Here is a 20,890-nt window from a genome sequence, read left to right on the forward strand (position 1 = left end):
AAAGTGTTAGTGAGAGCTCCCTGAAGCGCTGGCAGAGGCGTCCACTAAAGTGACATGTATTCCATTTGGGGTGGATGTGTTTATCACCCCGCATGTTTTTTTCCCTTGGACGAGCCAAAATGTGGAGGAGATGCAGCATCCCCCCTTATCAGCCAGGAAACTGGGGGGGGGGGTACCTCTGCCGTCAGATAAAAATCTGCCATTAGATAGAGAAAAGGAATCGCCTGATGAAGACTATTCAGGCAAACCAGAAAGATCAGTGAGACAGACAGACAGACAGACAGACAGACAGAAAGAAAGGAGAAAGAGAGAGGGAGGGAAGGAAGGAAGGGAAGAGGGAGGAAGGGAGCAAATGTTCAGACAAATATTAGGTTGTATTAGCGACCTCCTTTAGAATGTCAATGGTTATTTTTGCACGCATGGGTCATGCCTTCAGCAGCTCATGTTTTTCTCAACTGTTGCATGAAGTTTCTTTACCCATAAGTCCCACCTAAGGACAGTAACAGGCACAGTGGAGAACCGCGCCTCTGCAGCTGGTCCCTGCGCTGGGCACGTCCTAACCTCTGATCATAAGCGCTGCATCCGCTCACATGCCCACAGGAACATCCCACATCCCCCAGCTCTTCCATCCCTCACAGGACTTCGACACAGAGAGGCTCTTAAGCCTGAACGCGTCTTCCCTTTCAGCGAGCGGCTCGGAAAGAGCTGACGGTGCAGGCAGCTTTGCAAAAAGCAAGTTCAGGCTCCTCCTCCGCGCCCTGGAACGAACGGGCTCCCGCAGCTTTGCCGAGAGCCCGTTTCCGCGCTCGCCTGAGCCCACGCCCCCCGCGCTCCCGCCTGCCCGCTCGACCTCCGCCCAGGGCTTCCCGGCCCGCGCCCCGGGCCCGCAGGCCGTCCTGGCCCCAGAGTCCCGAAGCTTCCTCTCCAGCCACGCTCTGCGTCCCGCTTTCCACCCAGGTCCTCCGAGAAGGCCGCAGGAACGCGCCCCAGGGAACCCTAGTGCCCAGGCCTCCAGGGACACCGCCCTGAGCCCGCAGGACCGCCGGGCACGCCTGGCGAGCTCCGGGGAGCTGGGCGTTCCTCCCGCCGGCGGTGACAACCTGGAGCAGCCGGGCGCGCGGCCCTGCGCCCCTGGCCGGCTTCCAGCGCCCGGCGGGGCCGCGCGCTGCATTCCGAGTTTTCCCCGAGGCCTGAGACCCGGCTACCGGAGGACGCCTCTACCAGATGCTCGCTTATCCAGCTTCCGCGCGGCTCGGCCTCCCGGCGGGCTTGCCCTGTGCCCCTGGCCAGGGCAAGCGGAGGAGGCGGGAAGGAGAGTTTTAGGACCGGGAGTTGGGGGAGTTTAAGAGGAAGCCCCGCAACGGTGCTTCCCCCACCCCACACCCCAAGCCAGCGCGCACTGGGTTTCACTTGGGGGTCCCGTGGGTGGCTCCCTGGAAACCAGGGGTGGATGGGGGAGAGGGAGCAGGGGAGAGGGAGGAAGGAGAAGGGTTGCGGGTTCCTTGGATCTACTTAACGCATCTTCCTGCAAGATCCCGTCCCCTCTGTCCTGGAGGGTGGCGGGCCGCTTAGTACAGCGCCCAGGAACAGTTCCATATGCCTCTTTGCCCTCGCCGCCCAGTCTCCCCAAACCAACCCAGTTTGCCCCTCGGCCGCCGCCCACTCTCTTACCCCCGTGCAGACAGAGCCAGCTCCCCGCGAGCGTCCAGGCCGCCCTCGGTCCTCACCTGTCCTTATGAAGCCGCGACACACGCGAGCGGTGCGCCCAGAGCGTCTGCGGGGCCGGGGCGCGCGAGTCACCGCCGGGGGTCCGCCGGGGCCATGCCCTTCCCGGGGCCGGGGGCGAGGCAGCGCGGCTTCCCAGTGCGGTACGGCGAGCCGGAGCCCTTTTATTCCCGTCGCCGAGAGACTTCCCCGCGTGCACGCCTCGGCCCACCCCCACTCTGCCCCACCCCGGGGAGCGGGGCGCGGGCCCCAGCCCAGGGACCCTGGCCGCGCGCTCGGCGCTCAGCCCTCCTCTCTGCTCTTCATGGCGCCGCGTCGCGAGTGGGCCCTCCTCGCCCACTCCGGTGGGAAGGCCGGCAGGGCCCTAGGGAGCGCGGTTTGGGGAAGGAGAGTTCCGGGTCCGAGATGAACTCGGGGACCCGAGGGAGGGGGGAGAAACTGGGGGCGCGGCGCGAGCTGCAGCCCAAAGGACGCACCCGGAGCGCCCTTCCCAGCAGAGCTGGAAACGGTCTCTTTCCTTTCGGGGGAAGAGGGAAGCCCAGAGTTTGCAGGGCCCCGGGCGGGATGGGGTTTGCTCCCGCGGCGCCTCGGAAGCCGTGTGCTGGCAGGAGCCGCTGCGCCGGGCCGGCATCCCCCGAGCTGCAGGCGCTGCTGCCACGTGAGCCCACGGCCACGCCCTCCCGCCCCTGCCCCGGCTCCTGGCCGCCAGCCTCCCTCCGCCTGCCAGAAGCCTCCTGCCAAAAAAAGGTGGAAGGCTCCCCTCCCATTTGGAGAGCCTGAGGGGGCTGGGCCGGGACCAGCACTTTGGGGAGCCCCGTGGTGCCCGGCTGGGGCAAGTGAGAAGCGGCCAACGGAGAGGGCGACAAACAGGCCGGAGAAGACGGCGTGACCTCGCGCAGAAGCAGAGGAGGTATTCCGGCTTCCAGGAGGAATCTGACCTGGGATAGAAGGGTCCTTGAGGAGTCAGGTGGGGGCTGTCAGCGCCGCCCACCTGGGAGGAAAGGGCAGGGCTGAGAAAGGCTGCGTAAAACCTAAGAGTGAAGGGAAAAACGGGGGAGCGGGCCTCCTGGAGGGGAACATTCCAGGTGCCCTGCCTGAGCCTGGCTCCTGGCCAGGGGCTGCTCGATATCCAGGAATGAACCTTACCATACGTCGTGTCTGATGCCCCGAGTATGGACTGGCTCCGTTTCTCCTAAGAAGTGTCCAGGAAACCCTCAGGGCTTTCATCCAAGGGGGAGGCTCCGTGTCCAGATGGCAGATTGAAGCTGCTTCCTAAGTTATAGTGTCACAACAGGACCCCCAGCATCTCTCCTCGAGAGCCAGCGTGTTGACAATATGTGTGCCAGGGACTGGCGGGTACCCCTCTATTATTCACAAGTGGGAGAGCAGTTGTCCCCAGGGTGATGGTATTAGGAAGTGATGCCTTGGGGACGGGATGAGGCTGAGATGAGGTCAAGAGTGTGGGGCCCCCCTGATGGGCTGAAGGTCCTTGTGAAACCAGGAGGAGAGACCCAGGCTCCCCCTCTCCTCTCCACCAAGCGGGGACACCCCAAGAAGGGGGCCGCCTGCACATCAGGCAGAGAGGTCTCACCAGAAGCTACATCTCAGTCTCAGACTTCCGGTCTGCAGCAGGGTGAGACATACACGCCTGCGGGGTGAGCCTCAAGTCTGGGGGAGTCTGCGTCCGCAGCCCAAGCTCAGACAATGGACTGCATCCTCACGTCCTGCTGCACGGGGTCTTTGATCTACAAAGGACAGAACACTGGTTAGGACAGAAATAGACTTCGGTTAGGGCGCCTGTCAGGGCAGGAATATGTATGTTAGGACGTCTGTTCTGAAATACATAAATCGACATGCAACTCTTGCATTTGGAGGGGATAAGCAGCGAGGTCCTGAGGCCCTGCTGTCCAGCACAGGGCACTCTAGCCAATCCCTTGGGATGGAACATGAGGGAAGATAATAGGAGACAAACAGAGGATGTAGGTATCACTCGGTCACTTCGCTGCGCAGCAGAAATGGACAGAACATTGTAAATGAACCAACCATAATTTAAAAAATTTTTTAAAGAAATAAATCTACATAGTACCTAATGGTACCATTCCTTGTGCCACAACACCTGTCGGCAGAGATGTATTTCCAGCCCTACCCACTGATGCCAATTCTCTTGAGTAGCAGATCCATTGAGGCAGAACCTCCTGGACCACAATCTAGCTAAGACAATGGACTGCAGTCTCAATTTTTTTATGAGTTTTATTTTATCCATAATGGGTGGTTTACAGTGTTCTGTCAATTTTCTACTGTACAGCAAAGAGACGCGGTCACACAGACATATATGCATTCTCTTTCTCGCATTAGCCTCCATCATGCTCCATCATCAGTGACTACACATGGTTCGCGGTGCTCAGCAGCAGGATCTCATTGCTTATCCACTCCAAAGGCAATCGTTTGCATCTATGAACCTCAGATTCCCAGACAGATGGCATCATCCATTTTTGCTTATTGGGATCTTTAACCTACCACGGACATGTTAGGGCAGAAATACATTTGTTACTGGCCCAGTGGTACTGTCACCTGTGCAACAACACCTGTCGGCAGAGATGGCCCTGCAAGCAAGCCGACGGCACACAGGTGACATGGGGAAAAGACTTCCCTGAGATGGGTCTGGCCCTCGGCTCCCACTGTCCAGGTACACCCATTCCGAAGGAAATCCTAGCAGGCGTGTCAGGGACATCCCCAGCCTCCAACTTCTGCCCTTGATCCAACCTCCCTTCAGGAACCCAGTGATAAGGACCACTCACGGCTCCGAAGCGCCTGCAGTCCTTGACTGGCAGTGGTGGGGAGGGAACCGCCTTTGATGCTTTGCCTGCATCATGCTAAGAGCACTCCTCCCCTATCCACGCTTCTTGTGGGGAAGGTACCCCCCCGGGACAGCAGAGGCATTGGTGGTGGATCCAGGCAGCAAAAGTCTAGCCGCCCGTTCCTCCCGCCCACTCTTTCTTGGCTGCATAGCCTAAACCAGAGAAGAACATTAGCCTTTTCTGAAAGTGGCTTTTCCAGAAATAACGGGAGGCCACTGATGCCCACCCGTCAGAGGTATGGGGTCCACAGGACGGCAATCCCGTTTGCAAAGCGCAGGACGCAGGACCTGCGTTGTACCTGCAGGCGCTGCACTGGATCTATTTAACCTACTCTTCTTTCTTTTCACTCCATTCCCTCCCCATGCACCCTCTTCTCCAGTTTCACCCCCAGGCAGGACCTCTGGGGTCAGGGAGGCTGCTTCTTGCTTGAGCTGAAGTTCTGAAAGCCTCTGCCTCTTGAATGGGGGAGAAGGGGGTGGTCTCGTGGTCTGAGGGCAGCTGTGCCTGACCACGGAATGACGTGGTCCTGTGCCTAACGGGGTCCGTGAAAGGAAGGTCCGAGTCACGTGACTGCAAGCCTGGCGGCTGCCCAGCCTCCAGAATCAGAAGGCGTGCTGACCCTAAATTTTCTAGGATGACTGGAGAGGAGGAAAAGAAACCAAAGGGGGGAAAAAAAAAGTCTGCACAGGAAATGTCTCCTTGCATAGCTGGGAAATCCCAGGGGTGGAATAGTTGCTAGTGGGGGTGGATTTTATTTGCGCAGAAACAGACTTTTCGGACCATTCCCTGTTAAATTGGCCCCCACCCCCGTGTCTGTCTAGGGTAACCCTTCGAGAAGAAGACAGGTTACTGAAAAGCTCTCTGAAAGTGAGGGGGTGGGGGTTGGATTGGTTTGGTTTTGCACTGTTCTTTTACAGCAAAGTCACTGGAAGTCTCCTGTTGCATTTGCTAAAACGCTTCCAGATTTTCTTTACAGCAGATTTTTAAGTAGAACAAAAAAATAAGTCGTGCACTTCAGAGGAACTCCCCAGATCTCCCAAGCATGCTGGAGTTATTTCTGCAAAAGAGGCTGGAGCAAATCCTGCTCAGCAGAAGGCAGGGTAGCCCCCGACAGGAAAAGCAGCGCTTACAGACGTGAACTCGGGCTGACCCGTTGTGGGGGGACTCGCTGAAAGGGAGTTCTTGGCAAGTTGGGAGCTGTTTCTCCACCACTGCCCCTTCCTGAGCCAGAAGCTTCTAGAACAAAGAAAGTCACAGTTCTTTCTCTCTGGGTCTTCAAATTCCGTTTGGGAGAAAACCAACGCCCTGGGGCGGTGGGGGGTGGGGGGACAGGGAGTAAGATGATGAGACTTCAGCTCCCCGTCTCTGGACCACAGGGCGTTCAGCAGATGGGGTGAACTGCCTGCAGGCAGAGCTCCCTTCAGAGACCTCGGCTCAGAAAGCAAGACCCGTCTCCCGTTCCAAAATAAAAATAACCAACGGTTTCCGCCACAGCAGGAACACATTCAATCCAGAAAATGAGATATTCTATGACAGTGACTATTCCAAATCCTACAAAGGATCAAGACACATTTTGGTTTCTTTTGAAGAGGCATTTTTCACCTACGTTTATGCTGATTTTATGCCCTGCGGGCACGCGGTGTCTAGAAGGAGAGACCTAGTAACTTCTGAAGGACTATTTTTTAACTTTACTTTTATTAATTAGCGTGTAGCTGATGTGCAGGGTTGTGTCCATTTCTGCTGCACAGCAGTGACCCAGACACACACATCTATACACATTCTTTTTCTCATATTCTCCTTCCTTCTGCTCTGTCCCAAGAGACTGGACAGAGGTCCCTGTGCTGGACAGCAGGACCTCATGGCTTCTCCATTCTCAATGTCATAGTTTGCATCTATGAACCCCAACCTCCCCGCCCAGTCCACTGCCTCCCCCCCCGCCTCCCCCCTACAAAACAGAAACAGACTCTACGGGTCATTAAAAGCAACTTCTGATCTAAGAAGACTGGGGACACCCAGCCCTTGTCATGTGCCTACTGGCCGTTTGGATTCGTTCTTTGCAGAAATGTCTTTTCAAGTCCTTTGCCCATTTTTGAATCCAGCATTTTAAGTCAAAATCACCAGCTTTGAGGCCTCCACCATTGTTTTGTGTTTGTTATTGTTGAGTTGAAGTTTGAGGTGCCCTATGGCTATGAATCCCTTATCAAGCTAGAGGATAGGCAAATATTTTCTCCCATTGTGAGGATTGCATTTTTATCTGTTGATATTGTTTTCTCTCTCTCTCCCTCCCTCCTTTCCTTCCTTCATTTCTTTCTTTTGCTACACCCTAGGCATGTGGAAGTTCCTGGACCAGGAACTGAACCCATGCTACAGCAACAACCCTGAGCCACTGCAGTGACAATGCCAGATGCTTTACAAGAGAACTCGCAATGCTGTCTTTTTTTTTTTTTTTTTGTCTTTTTGCCTTTTCTAGGGCCACTCCCGCGGCACATGGAGGTTCCCAGGCTAGGGGTCTAATCAGAGCTATAGCCACCGGCCTACGCCAGAGCCTGACTTTACCTTCAAACGTCCTTTCCTTCAAAGTGCTTCACTGGGTCTCTCGCTGCAAATTAGGTGACGTCACTGATGTGGGAGATAGGGCGTGCATTTAACAACGGAAAGCGAGTTCTTCCTGCTGCCAGTCCTACAGACGGCACTAAGGGCACGTGACCTGGGATCTGCGGACGGGACGGGAGGTCCGTGGTCTCAACAAACCACCCATCTTCTGCCACCTGCCCTGCAAGTTATCTCAGAGGAGCTGACTTTGTTTCCTTAGCTGGATACCCTGTATCCTTAAGTGACACGCCTCCGGCAGTGATATTATATAACAGTCTTCCAGGAGAGACTAAACTTCTCATGCCTGTGAAGTGAGTCAAAAGCCAGTAACATGTTTATACAGAAACTTCCACCCTGGGGCCCACACACCTATTAAACACCTGGAAAATTACATAGAGATACTGTGTATTTTTGAAGGAATGCAGAGAACAATGTACATACTTTCCAAGGATGAAAACAAGAGTCTGGGTATAGAATCTAGGGGCCAAGTTCATTGCAAAGGAAAATGCTGTTGCAATAACGAGACTAACCTTGGAGGAGTTCCCCGTCATGGCTCAGTGGAAACAAACTCAACCAGCATCCATGAGGATGCAGGTTCCATCCCTGGCCTCGCTCAGTGGGTTAAGGATCTGGGGTTGCCATGAGCTGTGGTGTAGGTCACAGATACGGCTCAGATCCTGCGTCGCCGTGGCTGTGGTGTAGCCCGGCAGCTGCAGCTCCAATTCGACCCCTAGCCTTGGGAACCTCCATATGCTGCAGGTGTGGACATAAAAAGTGGGGAAAAAGAAAAAAAAGATAATCTTGATGGAGGAAAAAATGGAATCCAGAGAAAGTCAGATGATCTGGAAGTGGCTGGAAGACTTATATAACAAGAGGAAAAGAGGAGTTCCCATTGTGGCGTGGCAGGTTAAGAACCCGACTTAGTGTCCGTGAGGATGCGGGTTCCATCCCTGGCCTCACTCAGTGGGTTAAGGATCTGGCACTGCCATACGCCGAAGCTTGGATCCTGCGTTGCTGTGGCCAAAAAAGGCCAACAAAATAAAAACACACAAAAAGGGCTTAACTCACAATGGCTGTTTTCAGGAATGACAGGGAAAATGGTTTACTGTGCTTTGAAAGGAAATAAAATCTATTGGTTTGGCGGGGGGGGTACAGTTTCTGATTCGTTTGCAGAGCCCCGATCTCATTTTACCACCTCCTCAATGGCTAAACTCATTCCATATCATCCTTGTCAAGGGCCTGGCCGGACGGAATAAATGGAGCCCTGCCACCCCCCTCCCGTGAATGGGTGACGATGCTTTTGGAGACAAACCCAAATCCATCGCAGGCAGCCCCACATCCATCTCTTTGTAATTATCCTGGTCACAGGTATGCCTCGAGGGCACATGAAAGATACCTGTGGCATTTTATCTCCATGGCAGCCCTTTAAATATAAAAAACCAAACCAAACCAAAAAAAACCTCCCTGTGCTCTGTGTGTTTGATTTCCTTTAGCATAAAGACATGACCCTGCCTGTCCTGCTTAAAAGCCTGCTCCCCGTCTTTGCTTTTCTATATCCTTTCAAAGAAGAGCATGGTTCCCTCACGGGCACCCAGGCGGGCTCGGGTAAGGAAGAGGATTGAATCTACACGTCAGCTGATGGAGCTGAGGATCATAGGATGTCCTGGGATCCGAGCAGGTGTTTCTTATTTTTATTTTTTATCAGCGTATAGTTGAGGTATGATGTTTTGTCCATGTCTGCTGCACAGGATAGCGACCCAGGCACACATAGATATCCATTCCCTTTCTCATAGTCTCGTCCATCACCGTCTATTCCAGGAGCCTGGCTCGAGTTCCCTGTGCTGGACCACAGGACCTCATTGCCTATCCATTCTCAATGTCCTAGTTGGGCAGGCGGTTCTTAAGACGGATTCACACTAAATCAGTTGTAGGTATTTGCAGAAGGCTTTAGAGGCACGTAGTAATCGCTGCCCACCCCGTGTAGAGATGGGAAACCCTGCAGAGGATGGAGTCAGGACACCTGGCCTATTCAGCTGGAACCAACACCATCACAGTGTTACCGCTCAGTAACCGTGAGGCCAAAGCACTGCAAGGTCGAGTCTGGAACAGACAAAGACGTCTTGCAGGGCCAGGCAAGGAGACAGGTGGCTCATACCCCCACACTAAGCCCCCAAACGATCCCCAACTCCTCAAACCACAATTGCAAAGTGTTTTTGAACAGAAGAGAGGGAGGGGCGTGGTTGGTCGTTGCAAACTTCTCCCAGAAAAAATCCTGTGTTGGTGCAGCTGCCCACAGAGGACAGGTCGCATGTCTCCCCATCAATCTCCAACAAGATACATGCTACACTTCAGAGAGGAGCGAAAGCCCAGCATGTGGGGGAAGGGCTGCCCTGGGAAGTCACCACAGGGTCCTGCTCCATCAGGGTCCCTGTAAAAGGCACTCAGAGACTCAAAGCTGGAAGAAGGACTTGAGATCAGAGAAAACAGGTGGGGATCCTGGGTGGGAGGGAGGGAGGGACCGTGAGCTGAGGGATTTCAGAACAGCTTTGCAAGCTGGAGAGAAGCAGATTCTACCCCAGAGCCTGGAGAAGGAATCAGCCCTGCTCACACTCTGCAACTCTGGTGTCCAGAACAGCAAGAGGAGACGTGCGTGATTTTTAAGCCACGGAGTGAGTGGGTGGCGATGTGTTACAGGCGCCCTAGGAGTCTGATAGAGTAAATTAAGCCTGCGGATCAATGCCCAGTCCAAGGTAAAGCCCCCCCCCCACCCAACCCCTGCCGCCTCCAGCCCTTTACACCTGCTGGAAACCTCATTTTCCAAATGCCGAATGGTATATGCAGACACCAGCTCTTCAGAGGGGCTCTCCCGGTCCCCTCCTTTACAAGCTTCCCCCACTCCCTTTGGCCTGACTGACTTTTGGCAAGACTTGCGAAGACCTGAATTCGGATTTTATGGCATTGCATCCCTGGGCTCCCTCTGGAATGTGAGGTCAAGGGATTGTCAGCATTCTCAATGCATTTTCCAAGAAAGTGGAACCATCCCTATCTGCTGGGTGAAGAAATGGGCTTGCCTAGAAATGGGTACCGACTGTCTTGTAAGAAATGAGGTCGAGGAGTTCCCGCTGTGGCTCAGCGGGTGAAGGACTGGACATAGTGTCCGTTAGGTTTTGCTCCCTGGTCTTGCTCAGTAGGTTGAGGATCAGGTGTTGCCGTGAGCTGCGGTGTAGGTCACAGAGGCAGCTCGGAACCGCTGTGGCTGTGGCTGTGGTGGAGGCAGGTAGCTACAGCTCCGATTCCGCCCCTAGCCTGGAAACCTCCATATGCCGCGGGAGGTGTGGCTCTAAAAAGAAAAGGAAAAAAAAAAAAAAAAAAGAAGTGATGTCTAATCACGGACTGAGAGCTCCATGGGGCTTTCTTAGGAAGAAGGCAGCAGCACATCTATTTCTGTTGGATAACCGAGCACCAGGACACCCACCAGCCACACGTGTTTCCTTGGTTCTGAGACCTTAGTCGTGGGCGGAAGCCCCCTGAAGGCGTGGTTCTCAGCCTCAGCTGCTTCCGAAAACACCCAGAGCTGGGGTGCTCCTCAGGGATTCTGACTTCGTTGGTCCCGGGTGTGGTCTGGGCTGCGGGATGCTAGATGGTCCCCAGGTGATGAGAGCATCCTGTGTACGGATGGGGGTACCCAGGGCTCAAGGTAGATATGAAATTACAGAGGGTGTCACCTTGGCTCAGGATGCCATAGGGGGGACCACAAGGGGTCGGGGAAGAAGAAACATCCTGAAAAATAACGTCAAAATACTCACATTTTCCTTCTACAGGGTAAAAAGAACTCCATTTTTAACCTGAGAGAGAGAAGAGAAAGAGAGAGAGAGAGAGAGAGAGAGAGTGTGTGTGTTTACCCCTTAAGGACTTAAGACTCACTGTACTATCAATTTCTATTTTTTTTTTTTTTTTGTTTTTGTCTTTTTCAGGCCACAGCTGTGGCATATGGAGGTTCCCAGGCTACGGGTCGAATCAGACCTGTAGCCGCCGGCCTACACCAGAGCCACAGCAACGCGGGATCTGAGCTGCGTCTGCGACCTACACCCCAGCTCACCGCGACGCCGGATCCTCAACCCACAGAGCAAAGCCAGGGATCGAACCCGCAACCTCATGGTTCCTAGTCGGATTCATTTCCACTGCGCCATGATGGGAACACCTCAATTTATACTTCTGAAGTAAGAAATACATACAGTACTCTAGAGAGAGAATAGGTCACTTTCTCGTATGTGAATCCAACCTAGTTTTTAGCGGCTGTGCCTTCAGGCAGAAGGGGTTTTGGCAGAGTGTTAATTGTCTGAGGGAGCTGAAGCCCTTGTAAGTTGAAACTTACAAGGGAAAGAGTTCGTGTGTGTAGACAGCCTTAACCTATTAGCTCCCCAAGAGAAGGGTCAGTATTCTCCCCATGCCGTTCCACCCTATGGAATGTCTTGTTGTTCCTTGAATGACCAGAAGCCACCTGGAAAATCACGGAATACCCCCAAGAGCCAACAAGCCTTTGGACCCTCAGCCCAGGAAGCCAGTGTCTGAACGTGTTGATGTGCACTATTCAAAGGTAGAGACCGAACAGTGTATGAGAGAGACCACGTGGAAGGGAAAGTTGGGGTGTCCTGGCGGAGCCTCTCGCAAAGGGCCGTCACCACGGCATCAGTCCTCCTCCCGAGACGCATTAGGGGGGACGGACAGGAGATGTGGAAGAGGAATGTTGCTGCTTCTTGGGAAGCACGCTGACAAATTTCCCTAGACTGTCTCTGAATGCTCCAAGGTCAAGTCCATCTAGGAGGTGGCGGTGGACCTTTGATGGGATACAAGGGGCGTTGTTTTTAAAAATAAAATTTACTGGAGTAGAGTTGACTTAGAATGTTGGGTTGGTTTCCGGTGAACGGCCAAGTGAATCAGTTTTACATCTATTCGTGATTTTTCAGATTCTTTTCCCATATAGGGGACCACAGAACACTGGGCAGAGTTCCCTGTGCTGCACAGCAGGTCCTTGATACTCATCTATTTTATAGACAGTCGTGTACATATGTGTCAATCCCAACCCCCTAATTTATCTCTCCCCTCACATTTCTCCTTTGGTAACCATGCATTTGGTTTCAAAATCTTTGAGTCGGTGTCTGTTTTGTAAGTTCTGTTGGATCATTTTTCATTAGATTTGCACATAGAAGGGATCCATGATGTTTGTCTTTCTCTGACTGACTTCACTCAGTAGGATCATCTCTAGTTGTATCCGTGTTGCCGCCAATGGCATGAGTTCATTTCCTTTTCATGGCTGAGTAATATTCCACTGTGCATATGGACCACATCTTCTTTAGGCATTCCTCTGTTGTTGGACATGGAGGTTGTTTGTATGTCTTGGCTAATTGTGACTAGCACTGCTGTGAACTGTTGGGGGTGCATACGATCTTTTTGAATTACGATTGTCTCCACATGGATGCCCAGGAGGGGGGTTGCTGGATCCTATGGTGGTTCTATGTTCAGTGCTTTCAGGAACCTCCATCCCGCTTGACATAGGGGTTGCACCAATTTACAGTCCCACCCACAGTGTAGACAGGCACACCCTCTTAAATCCTCCTCCAACTCAAGCCAGTGCTGCTTGCCCAGGTTCCCAAGAAGCCAGCTTGGCTGGAGTCCCTCGGCCGTCTTGGGCGTCTTTCCAGCTCTTGTCACCCATCTTCAGAGGGAGGGAAGCCACCTGGGACAAGAGGAGGTGGCAAAGCACTTCTGCCATCAACTCCTGGGGGCAGGGCCTCGGGATTACAGGCTGACCTTGGAGAGATCGCAGGTCCGGTTCCAGACCCCTGCCCCAAAGTGAATCTTTTGGTTTCCCAGTGCGTAGAAGTTGTGTTCACCCCACCCCGCGGTCTGTTACGTCAGCCTGTTACATCATGTCTGAAAAAGCCCAACGTACATATTTCATTTAAAAATGCTTTATTCCTGGAGTTCCCGTTGTGGCTCAGTGATAATGACCCCAACTAGTATCCATGAGGATGCAGGTTGGATCCCTGGCCCCTGCTCAGTGGGTTAAGGATCCAGTGTTGCCACAGCTGGGATGTAGGCTGAAGACGTGGCTTGGATCTGGCATGGCTGTGGCTGGGGCAGAGGCTGGCAGCTGCAGCTCCGATTCAACCCCGAGCCTGAGAACATCAAAATGCTGCGAGTGCAGCCCTAAAAAATAAAAAAAAAAAAAAATGCACTCTCTGCAGAATGCGGTAAGGTGCCGTGCAGTGAGGTCTCCCTCAGAGGGTTGTGCAGGCTGCAGATGTGGAAGAACTCGTTGCAGGCGCATTCACGAAGGTGTCTTCAAATTGACCCCATTTCTGCTTCGGTTTCGCCTTCCTGCTTCCTGAACTTTCGCTCCTGGTGTTTTCTCCCCGAATGAATGGCTCGCGCCGAAGACTTGGCTTCGGTCGCCACCAGGAGTGGGTCTCTGAGGCGTGGGTCCCGACAGAGGGACGTTTCCAACGACCGGGAACAAATGGATGCCTGGGGTTCTTGGAAATGAGCCCAGCGTATTTTTCTAACATCTAGAAAATAACATCATTCCAGTTTTCAATGAATCGTGATTCGGATCTTTCTGGCAGTCTGGTTCTTAACTCGTCCCAGATGAGAGGAATGGAAAGAAAACAGACTGTGGCTGCTGCTTCAGCATCTGAGTTTTAAGCAAGAAAAATATCTGGAGTTCCTGAGGTGGCTCCATGGGTGAAGGGCCTGACCTACTGTCTGCGAGGATGCAGGTTCCATCCCTGGCACCGCTCAGTGGGTTAAGGATCTGGTGTTGCAGTGGCTGTGGGCTCGACCCCTAAACTTCCGTATGCCACAGGTGCAGCCGTGAAAAAAGAAACAAAGTTATCATTCTCTGCATGGAATAATGACTATAAGATAATGTATAGAGTAATTGTTCTATCAAAGTATTATTCTATTGATGACTTATACTATACTATATAACACAATTTATTAATAATAACAATTATTACATGGTTGTCTTTTGGTGGAAGAATTTCTCTGTTTGCCTCAAAGCTCCCTGTTAAGAGCTGTCCTAACACCCACCCAAAGTCAACCCTGGTAGCTGATGCATGTTTGCTCTCTTCTCTCATCTCTGGGTCACAAAACTAAGAGGCAGTGACAACTCATTAAACCCACAGGAAATAGAGGCTTTTCTTTGAAAGGAGAAGTGCAGACCACATATATTTTAAAAAGGCATCTCCATATGTGATATGAACGCATCCATTCTATGCTGCTTTGATCATTTTCAGCCTCGTGCCTTCTGGGTATTTTTAAAAGTATGTCCTTTGCATTGGCAAACTATTAGAGGACCAGCATTTGGAAAAGAAAAGTGACATGGGTTCAAAAGACTCAAATGTCCTTGACGCTGGCGTCTGAAGTAAACTTTGATGGCCCATAAGCCCTTTGGATCTTTAATTCAACTATATTCAAAAGGGGGAAGAAAGGGGGATTTCTAGAAAGTTTGATTGGAACCATTCTTACAGAGAGCACAGCACAGGAAAAAAAAATCTGCCATGATTTTATTATATGAAAATATACATTGCTGTGGCTGTGGCTGTGGCATAGGCTGGCAGCTACAGATCCAATTTGACCCCTACCCTGGGAACTTCCAGATGCGGTGGGTGTGCCCCTAAAAAGACCAAAAAAAAAAAAAAAGAAAATATACCGTAAGTGCAAAACATCTTCACCGAATAATGCAAAAGCTGAATATTCATTACCAGCAAACAGATTAATGGAAAGAAGAATAAACCGTGACCTGTGGCACGTCGATGCCTACAGAAAAACAATTTACTAAAGAGAAGCACCTCCTTTCATGACCTTGGCCAAGACCTTGACAATGGCAGCCGTTTAGAGCAAAGGCACATTTTCATTGTCACTATGCAGGTTGATGAAAGAAGCCAAAAGTGGCGGTCAAAAAAAAAAAAAAAAAGGAATATGATCAGAGGAGACATAAATTGAATGACAGAGGTGGCAACTAGCCAGCGGTTAAGTGGCTCCGTATCTTGGAACAGAAATTCCAAAAGGAAGCCAATTTCCGAATTCAAAATTAAAAGCCATGGCCGATGCAGCATGGCTCCTGTTTTCTCGTTCTTTCTTCTTTGTGAGCTGTGCCTCGTCTCCTGGCTACTGATCATCCGGGAATTTGTGGTCGTAAATTGTTAAACGTATAATTTGTTTCTAAGAGTCCATGGGGTGCTCTGGAATGGGAAGAGATGCTTTCGGGGGGTTTAACTTTGGTTTAGAGGGGAAAAAAAATGTTGAGCTGTTGAAAGACGCTTTCTCAATATTGTTTACTTTGAAAGAGATTGAAGGTTCCTTTCTGGCTCATAATTTACCCTGCGTTAAATTAAAGGGTGGCTCACAACCCAGCAAGCATCTATTAAAGAGATTTTCAAAAGCAAAAAAAAGGGAAAAATGCTGATGTAATATCTATAAGGCATGTGAAGAGAGAGGGGGCTGGCGTGAATGTGTCTCTTGGAGGGAGTGCCCTGGCAGGAGCTTCTTTTTTGTTTTGTTGTGTTTTGCTTTTTAGGGCCACACCTGCAGCATATGGAGATCCCCAGGCTAGGGGTCGAATGGGAGATGCAGCTGCTGGTCTACACCACAGCCACAGCAACGCAGGATCCGAGCCGTGTCTGCGACCTACACCACAGCTCATGGCAACGCCAGATTCTTAACCCACTGAGCTGGGCCAGGGATCAAACCCGCAACCTCATGGTTTGGTTCCCAGTCAGATTCGTTTCTGCTCCGCCACGATGGGAACTCCGGGAAGAGCTTCTTAAGATACTAAAGAGAAGCACCTCCTTTCATGACCTTGGCCAAAACCTTGACAATGGTTTCTGATTCAGTAGGTACCGTGTCATGTGAAATGCTTTGCAAGAAGAAACCCCCATAAGCGAAGGATCTGAGACCTCTTTCTAAACCAGAGCGTTGAGCGCTTGAGTGCGCTTATGAATCACCTGCAGATCTCGATACGATGCAGACTCTTGTTCATCCAGTCTGGAGTGGGGCTCAGATTTGGCATATCCAACCCCCCCCCAGTGGATGCTGCTGTGAGTCGGTCAGTGGTCCACCCTTTGAATAGCAGATTCATTCAGACATAAGCTCCCAGACCAGAACCCAGGCCTGGATTTGTTCTCCAAGGCCCCAGGTCAGGTTCCTAGGCAGTCAGGGTTGCAACACTCAGACTGGCTCCACACCAGCTGGGTTTTTCCAGAAGAGGGAGCGAAGAGCTAGGGCTCTTAGGACCTCTTGGACCTGGCCGTGGGCATGTTCCCATGGCAACGGGGTGACTTCCTGGCCACCATGACCCGCTTCCCTGATTCCCAGGTGTTGGCACCTGATCCGTACCCCTCAAAGCATCCCCAGTCTGAACAGCGTGGATGGATGAAAACGCTAATCAGGGACTGAGATGCCTCAAGCGCTACAGACACAAGAGGGGAAAAAGAGTCAATGACCAGGGGATACATTCAATTCCTTCTTTGGCGGTTCTGTCCCTCGCCAGTTGGGATGGGGACATTGTCCATCCTTAATGAAAGGAGCTGGATGCAAGAGGATGGCGAGGCAGGTGGTAACGGGGTGGGTGAGGGAGAAGAAAAGAGAGGTGTATAAGTGATGACACTGGGAGAATTTGGGCAGGGTGGCCGCGGGGCTCACACCTACACAGCAGACATCTCTGCAAAGCTCTGCCCCTTCTTGGAACCAGCCATTGGCAGTCCCGGACTCACAGATCACATCATCGGAAACACACTATCACTCATGCTCGATATATTTTTTTCTTTTCTCTTTCTTCTTTTAAAATTACAGTTGGTCTGCAGAGTTGTGCCAATTTCTGCTGTACAGTAAAGTGCCCCAGTCACACAGATACATCCATTCCCTTTCTCATCGTCTCTTCCATCCTGGTCCATCCCAGGAGACGGACAGAGTTCCCTGTGCTGGACAGCAGGACCTCACGGCTGATCCATTCTCAGTGTCCGAGTTTGCATCTACTGACCCCACACTCCCTGTCCAGCCCACTGCCTCCCCCTCGGCAACCCCAAGTCTGTTTTCCACGTCTGTGAGTCTGTTTCTATTCTGTAGATAAGTTCATCTCTGCCACATGTTAGATTCCACATTGAAGTGACATCCTATGGTGTTTGTCTTTCTCTTTCTGACTCACTTTACTTAGTATGAGACTCTCTAGTTGCATCAATATATTTTTTTCAAAAGATCTTTCTTCTTTTTTTTTTTCTGTCTTTTCTAGGGCCGCACCTGTGGCATATGGAGGTTCCCAGGCCAGGGGTTCAATCGGAGCTGTAGCCGCCAGCCTATGCCAGAGCCACAGCAACGTGGGATCTGAGCCACGTCTGTCACCTACACTACAGCTCATGGCAACGCTGGATCCTTAACCCACGGAACAAGGCCAGGGATCAAACCTGCAACCTCATGGTTCCCAGTCAGATTCGTTAACCACTGAGCCACAACGAGAACTCCTCAAAAGATCTTTCTTGAAGAGCTGCTAGAACCAGCCATGCCTGATGTCCCACTGGTACAACTACACAGGAGATCAGCCTTCCAAGTGAGTATGATTCCAGAGGCAGATAACTTCTCACGCTCAGAGTTATAGAAACGCAAACCAGCTTGGGGCAAAGAGCCAGGACCAGGGGCTTCAGCCCGCCTTCTCCATGGGCAGCAGGAAAAATGGCCAGGCTGTGCAAAACCCTGTGTTTCTAGAAAGATAATTCTTTTCCACAGCTATGAGGGCTTCCGGGGAACATCAGGAACAGATGTGCACAGATTGTCTTGTTGAGGAATTTCCCATTGAGAAATATCTTTTGGCATCTCATGGAAACCACCAGTGAAACACACCTCCAGATTCAAAATCCAGGGCGGGGGCTTGGCTAGGAATGGATTTCTCCTGTCATCTCTCCTCTCGTGGTTTATGTTGGAACAAAAACGCAAGGGTTGTCCTACCTTCCTACCCACACTAAGCTATTCTTGCTTGAATCCCCGTTGTTGTTTTTATTCCTGCCATTAGATCCGTCTGGTTGGAGGGAGATGAGATGAAAAAAGAAGGGGGGAAAATAAAGAATTTCTGGCAAAAAGTTTGTGTTTCACACAGAGAGAAAAGCCACACTTATTTATGTGTGCAAAGAACTCCAAGATCCTGATGGGAAAAGGAGAAAAAAAAAAAAAAAGAAGAAGAAACCACCCCAGATATAATGATAAGGCTGAGTTCTGAAGCGCTCTGTGGTGTAGACCAGCCATGAAACCCTCAGACACAGAAGCCAAACCCTGGGTTCTGACTCCAGCTTCCACTTGGATCATGGGAGCCGTCCTGACGCCAGAGATCACGTCCGTGAAGCCTTTCGAGCATTAGGGTGTAGACAGTTTTTACCTGTTGACACCCACAGAGAATGGTAAATATTTTCCCTGTGCTGTGTCATTTAATGCCCCGCCCTGGAAAATCACGGAGTACCGCCAAGAGAGGCCAACAGGAGTGCTGACCCTCAACCAAGGAAGCTGGCGTCTGCACCTGCCGATCTACACTGTTCAAAGGCAGAGAAGGAACACTGCATGCAGTGAGGGGAAAACTGCAGATGTCCCGACCCAAGCTTTTGCATCTGTTCTTTTCCCTCCCTGGAGGTGTTAGAGAGACAGGAGATGCAGAAGCACATTGCTTCTGCACGGGGGAAGCACGCTGCAAAAGTTCTCTAGACGGTCTCTGCAGGGTGCAAGGTCCCGCCCATCTAGGATGTGTCTCGGGGCACATTCTAGGTGATAAAAGGGGTGTCTTTTGTTAAAAATAAACTTTATCAGAGGGCGCCTTCCTTCTCTTTATTTTTCACCCATTTGACAATTACCTCTTTCTTTGGCTTCTTCCATTCCAGATGTGCCATGGAACTGAGGAGACCCTGAGCTAATTTAAGGTTTGTGTGCACCCGGAGCTGGGGCCATTAGGTTGTGAAAACATCCCTGGAGAGTTAACAAAAAACTCATGCTTAAAAAAAAAAAAAAAGACTAGCAAGAGAACGCGTAGGAAATAATGACTTATTATCATCCATGACTCTTGCCAAAAATGATCTCAGTGAGCCACTCTTTAGGTAAATACTGTGTGGGAGGTTCTTGGTCCGAGGTATCAAGGCTATCTGCTGGAATTCAAACGGCTAATTCTCTGGATGGATGTCATGGTTCTTGCTGGGTAACAGAGCTAACCAGGCTTTGCGGTCAAAGACCTCGGGTCCACAGCGCCAGCCCACGCCATCTGCACGGGCAGAGACTAACTCGCTGTCTAGACAGGCAGATAATCTTCTGATTAGACCCAACCAAGGAGGCTTTGTACACTTGCCAGCTGCAAACAAACGCTGCAGACAGCATCCACCATGCTTACCTCCAGCAGACACAGCCTAATGTCAACTCGCTTCTTTGGAAACTGGGCATATTAGGGCCTGATGTGGGATCTGCCCTCCAAAATGTTCTGCCTTGGGGCTCCCACTGTGGCTCAGTAGGTTAAAAACCTGACTAGTATCCATGAGGATGTAAGTTCGATCCCTGGCCCCATTCAGAAGGTGAAGGATCCAGCGTCGCCATGAGCGTGGCATCGGTCAAAGATGTAGCTTGGATCCGGCGTGGCTTTCGCTGTGGTGTAGACCTGCAGCTGCAGCTCCAATTCGACCCCTTGCCTGGGAACTTTCATATGCCATCGGTGTGGTTCTTAAGAGAGAACAAAAAATCTTTTTAATTAAATTAAAAAATAATAAAATGCTCCACCTGAACCGTCGAGGGGATATGTGTGTGTGTCTGTGTGTCTGTGTGTGTGTGTTGGGTCCTATTTACCAGCTCTGTTGTTCTGACCATAACAAACGCTTCTCTGTCTGCTGGCGTTAGGGGTGTTGGGCAGAAATGAAAGCACAGGCAGGGCTTGAACTTGGGGATTTCATGCTGTATTACAATGCTCTGCAAATCCAGCCCCATCCACACAGTTTTCCTCGTGTGTCCAAAGGGCTTGTGACTCTGAGTTTCAAAGGGTATCATGAAGGGCGTCATCTCTGCTGCTGAAACTCTGCGCTGTAGTCGGGCACCCTTAAGGGGGCTGGACGTTTGTTCTTCCCAAGAATGCTTTGCTGTACCGGGCTCACCGGTTACCGAGAAACGGCAGCTTTATTGCTAACGGGGCGGCGGTGGTGTTGGGGGGGACTGTTGTGCAAAATCCATGAATTCCTAAAACATGGAAGTCGCTGCCATGAACGCTTTGTGTCAAACCTCTATGAGCCTCCTTAGTGTTAAAATAAACCTTGGGCGGTCCCGTGGTGGCTGAGAATGTGAAGGCCAGGACGACTGTCTCTGCGACGATGCGGGTGGGATCCCTGGCCTCACGCCGTGGGCTAAGGACCCGGCATTTCTATGAGCTGCGGTGTAGCTCGTGGAGGCAGCTCAGATCCCATGTTGCTGTGGCTGGGTGTCGGCCAGCAGCTGTAGCTCCAGTGCGACCCCTAGCCTGGGAAACTCCATATGCAGCAGGTGCAGCCCTAGAAGGGGCAGGGGAGGAGTTGAGCTTAGCTGGAGGCAAAGGTCTTTTCTGAGCGGTCAGACTGGAGGATTAGCCAGGAGGATGGGAGAAGAGAACCCGGGCGCAGAAAGGACAGAGGGACCGAGGAGGCAGAGGAGATGCGAGTGGACGAGGGAAG

At 51.6% G+C, this 20,890-nt stretch overlaps 1 protein-coding gene across 4 annotated transcripts in view; it reads right to left on the bottom strand.

The window, feature by feature from the left end:
- Positions 1–5,045, bottom strand: part of LOC146394334 (matrix-remodeling-associated protein 5-like) — a 33,234-nt gene extending 28,189 nt beyond the window's left edge. Inside the window, exons 1-2 of one of the 4 annotated variants that reach the window (XM_085009074.1) lie at positions 4,951–5,045; positions 2,872–3,470 (exon numbers count right to left, since the gene is read on the bottom strand). The gene's annotated coding sequence lies outside the window, so the exon portion shown is untranslated. Of the gene's footprint in view, positions 1–850; positions 1,103–1,671; positions 2,324–2,871; positions 3,471–4,950 lie in introns of those variants that run through there. The other 3 variants (XM_085009072.1, XM_085009073.1, XM_085009075.1) reach the window with 3 other exon arrangements.
- Between the last annotated feature and the right edge of the window lie 15,845 nt (positions 5,046–20,890).

Source organism: Sus scrofa, chromosome Y (genome assembly GCF_054392235.1).
Source record: "Sus scrofa isolate SSC_HxYL_T2T_F1_AM1 chromosome Y, Sscrofa_HxYL_maternal_Yorkshire_Landrace_v2.0, whole genome shotgun sequence".
NCBI classification, from domain to species: Eukaryota; Metazoa; Chordata; class Mammalia; order Artiodactyla; family Suidae; genus Sus; species Sus scrofa.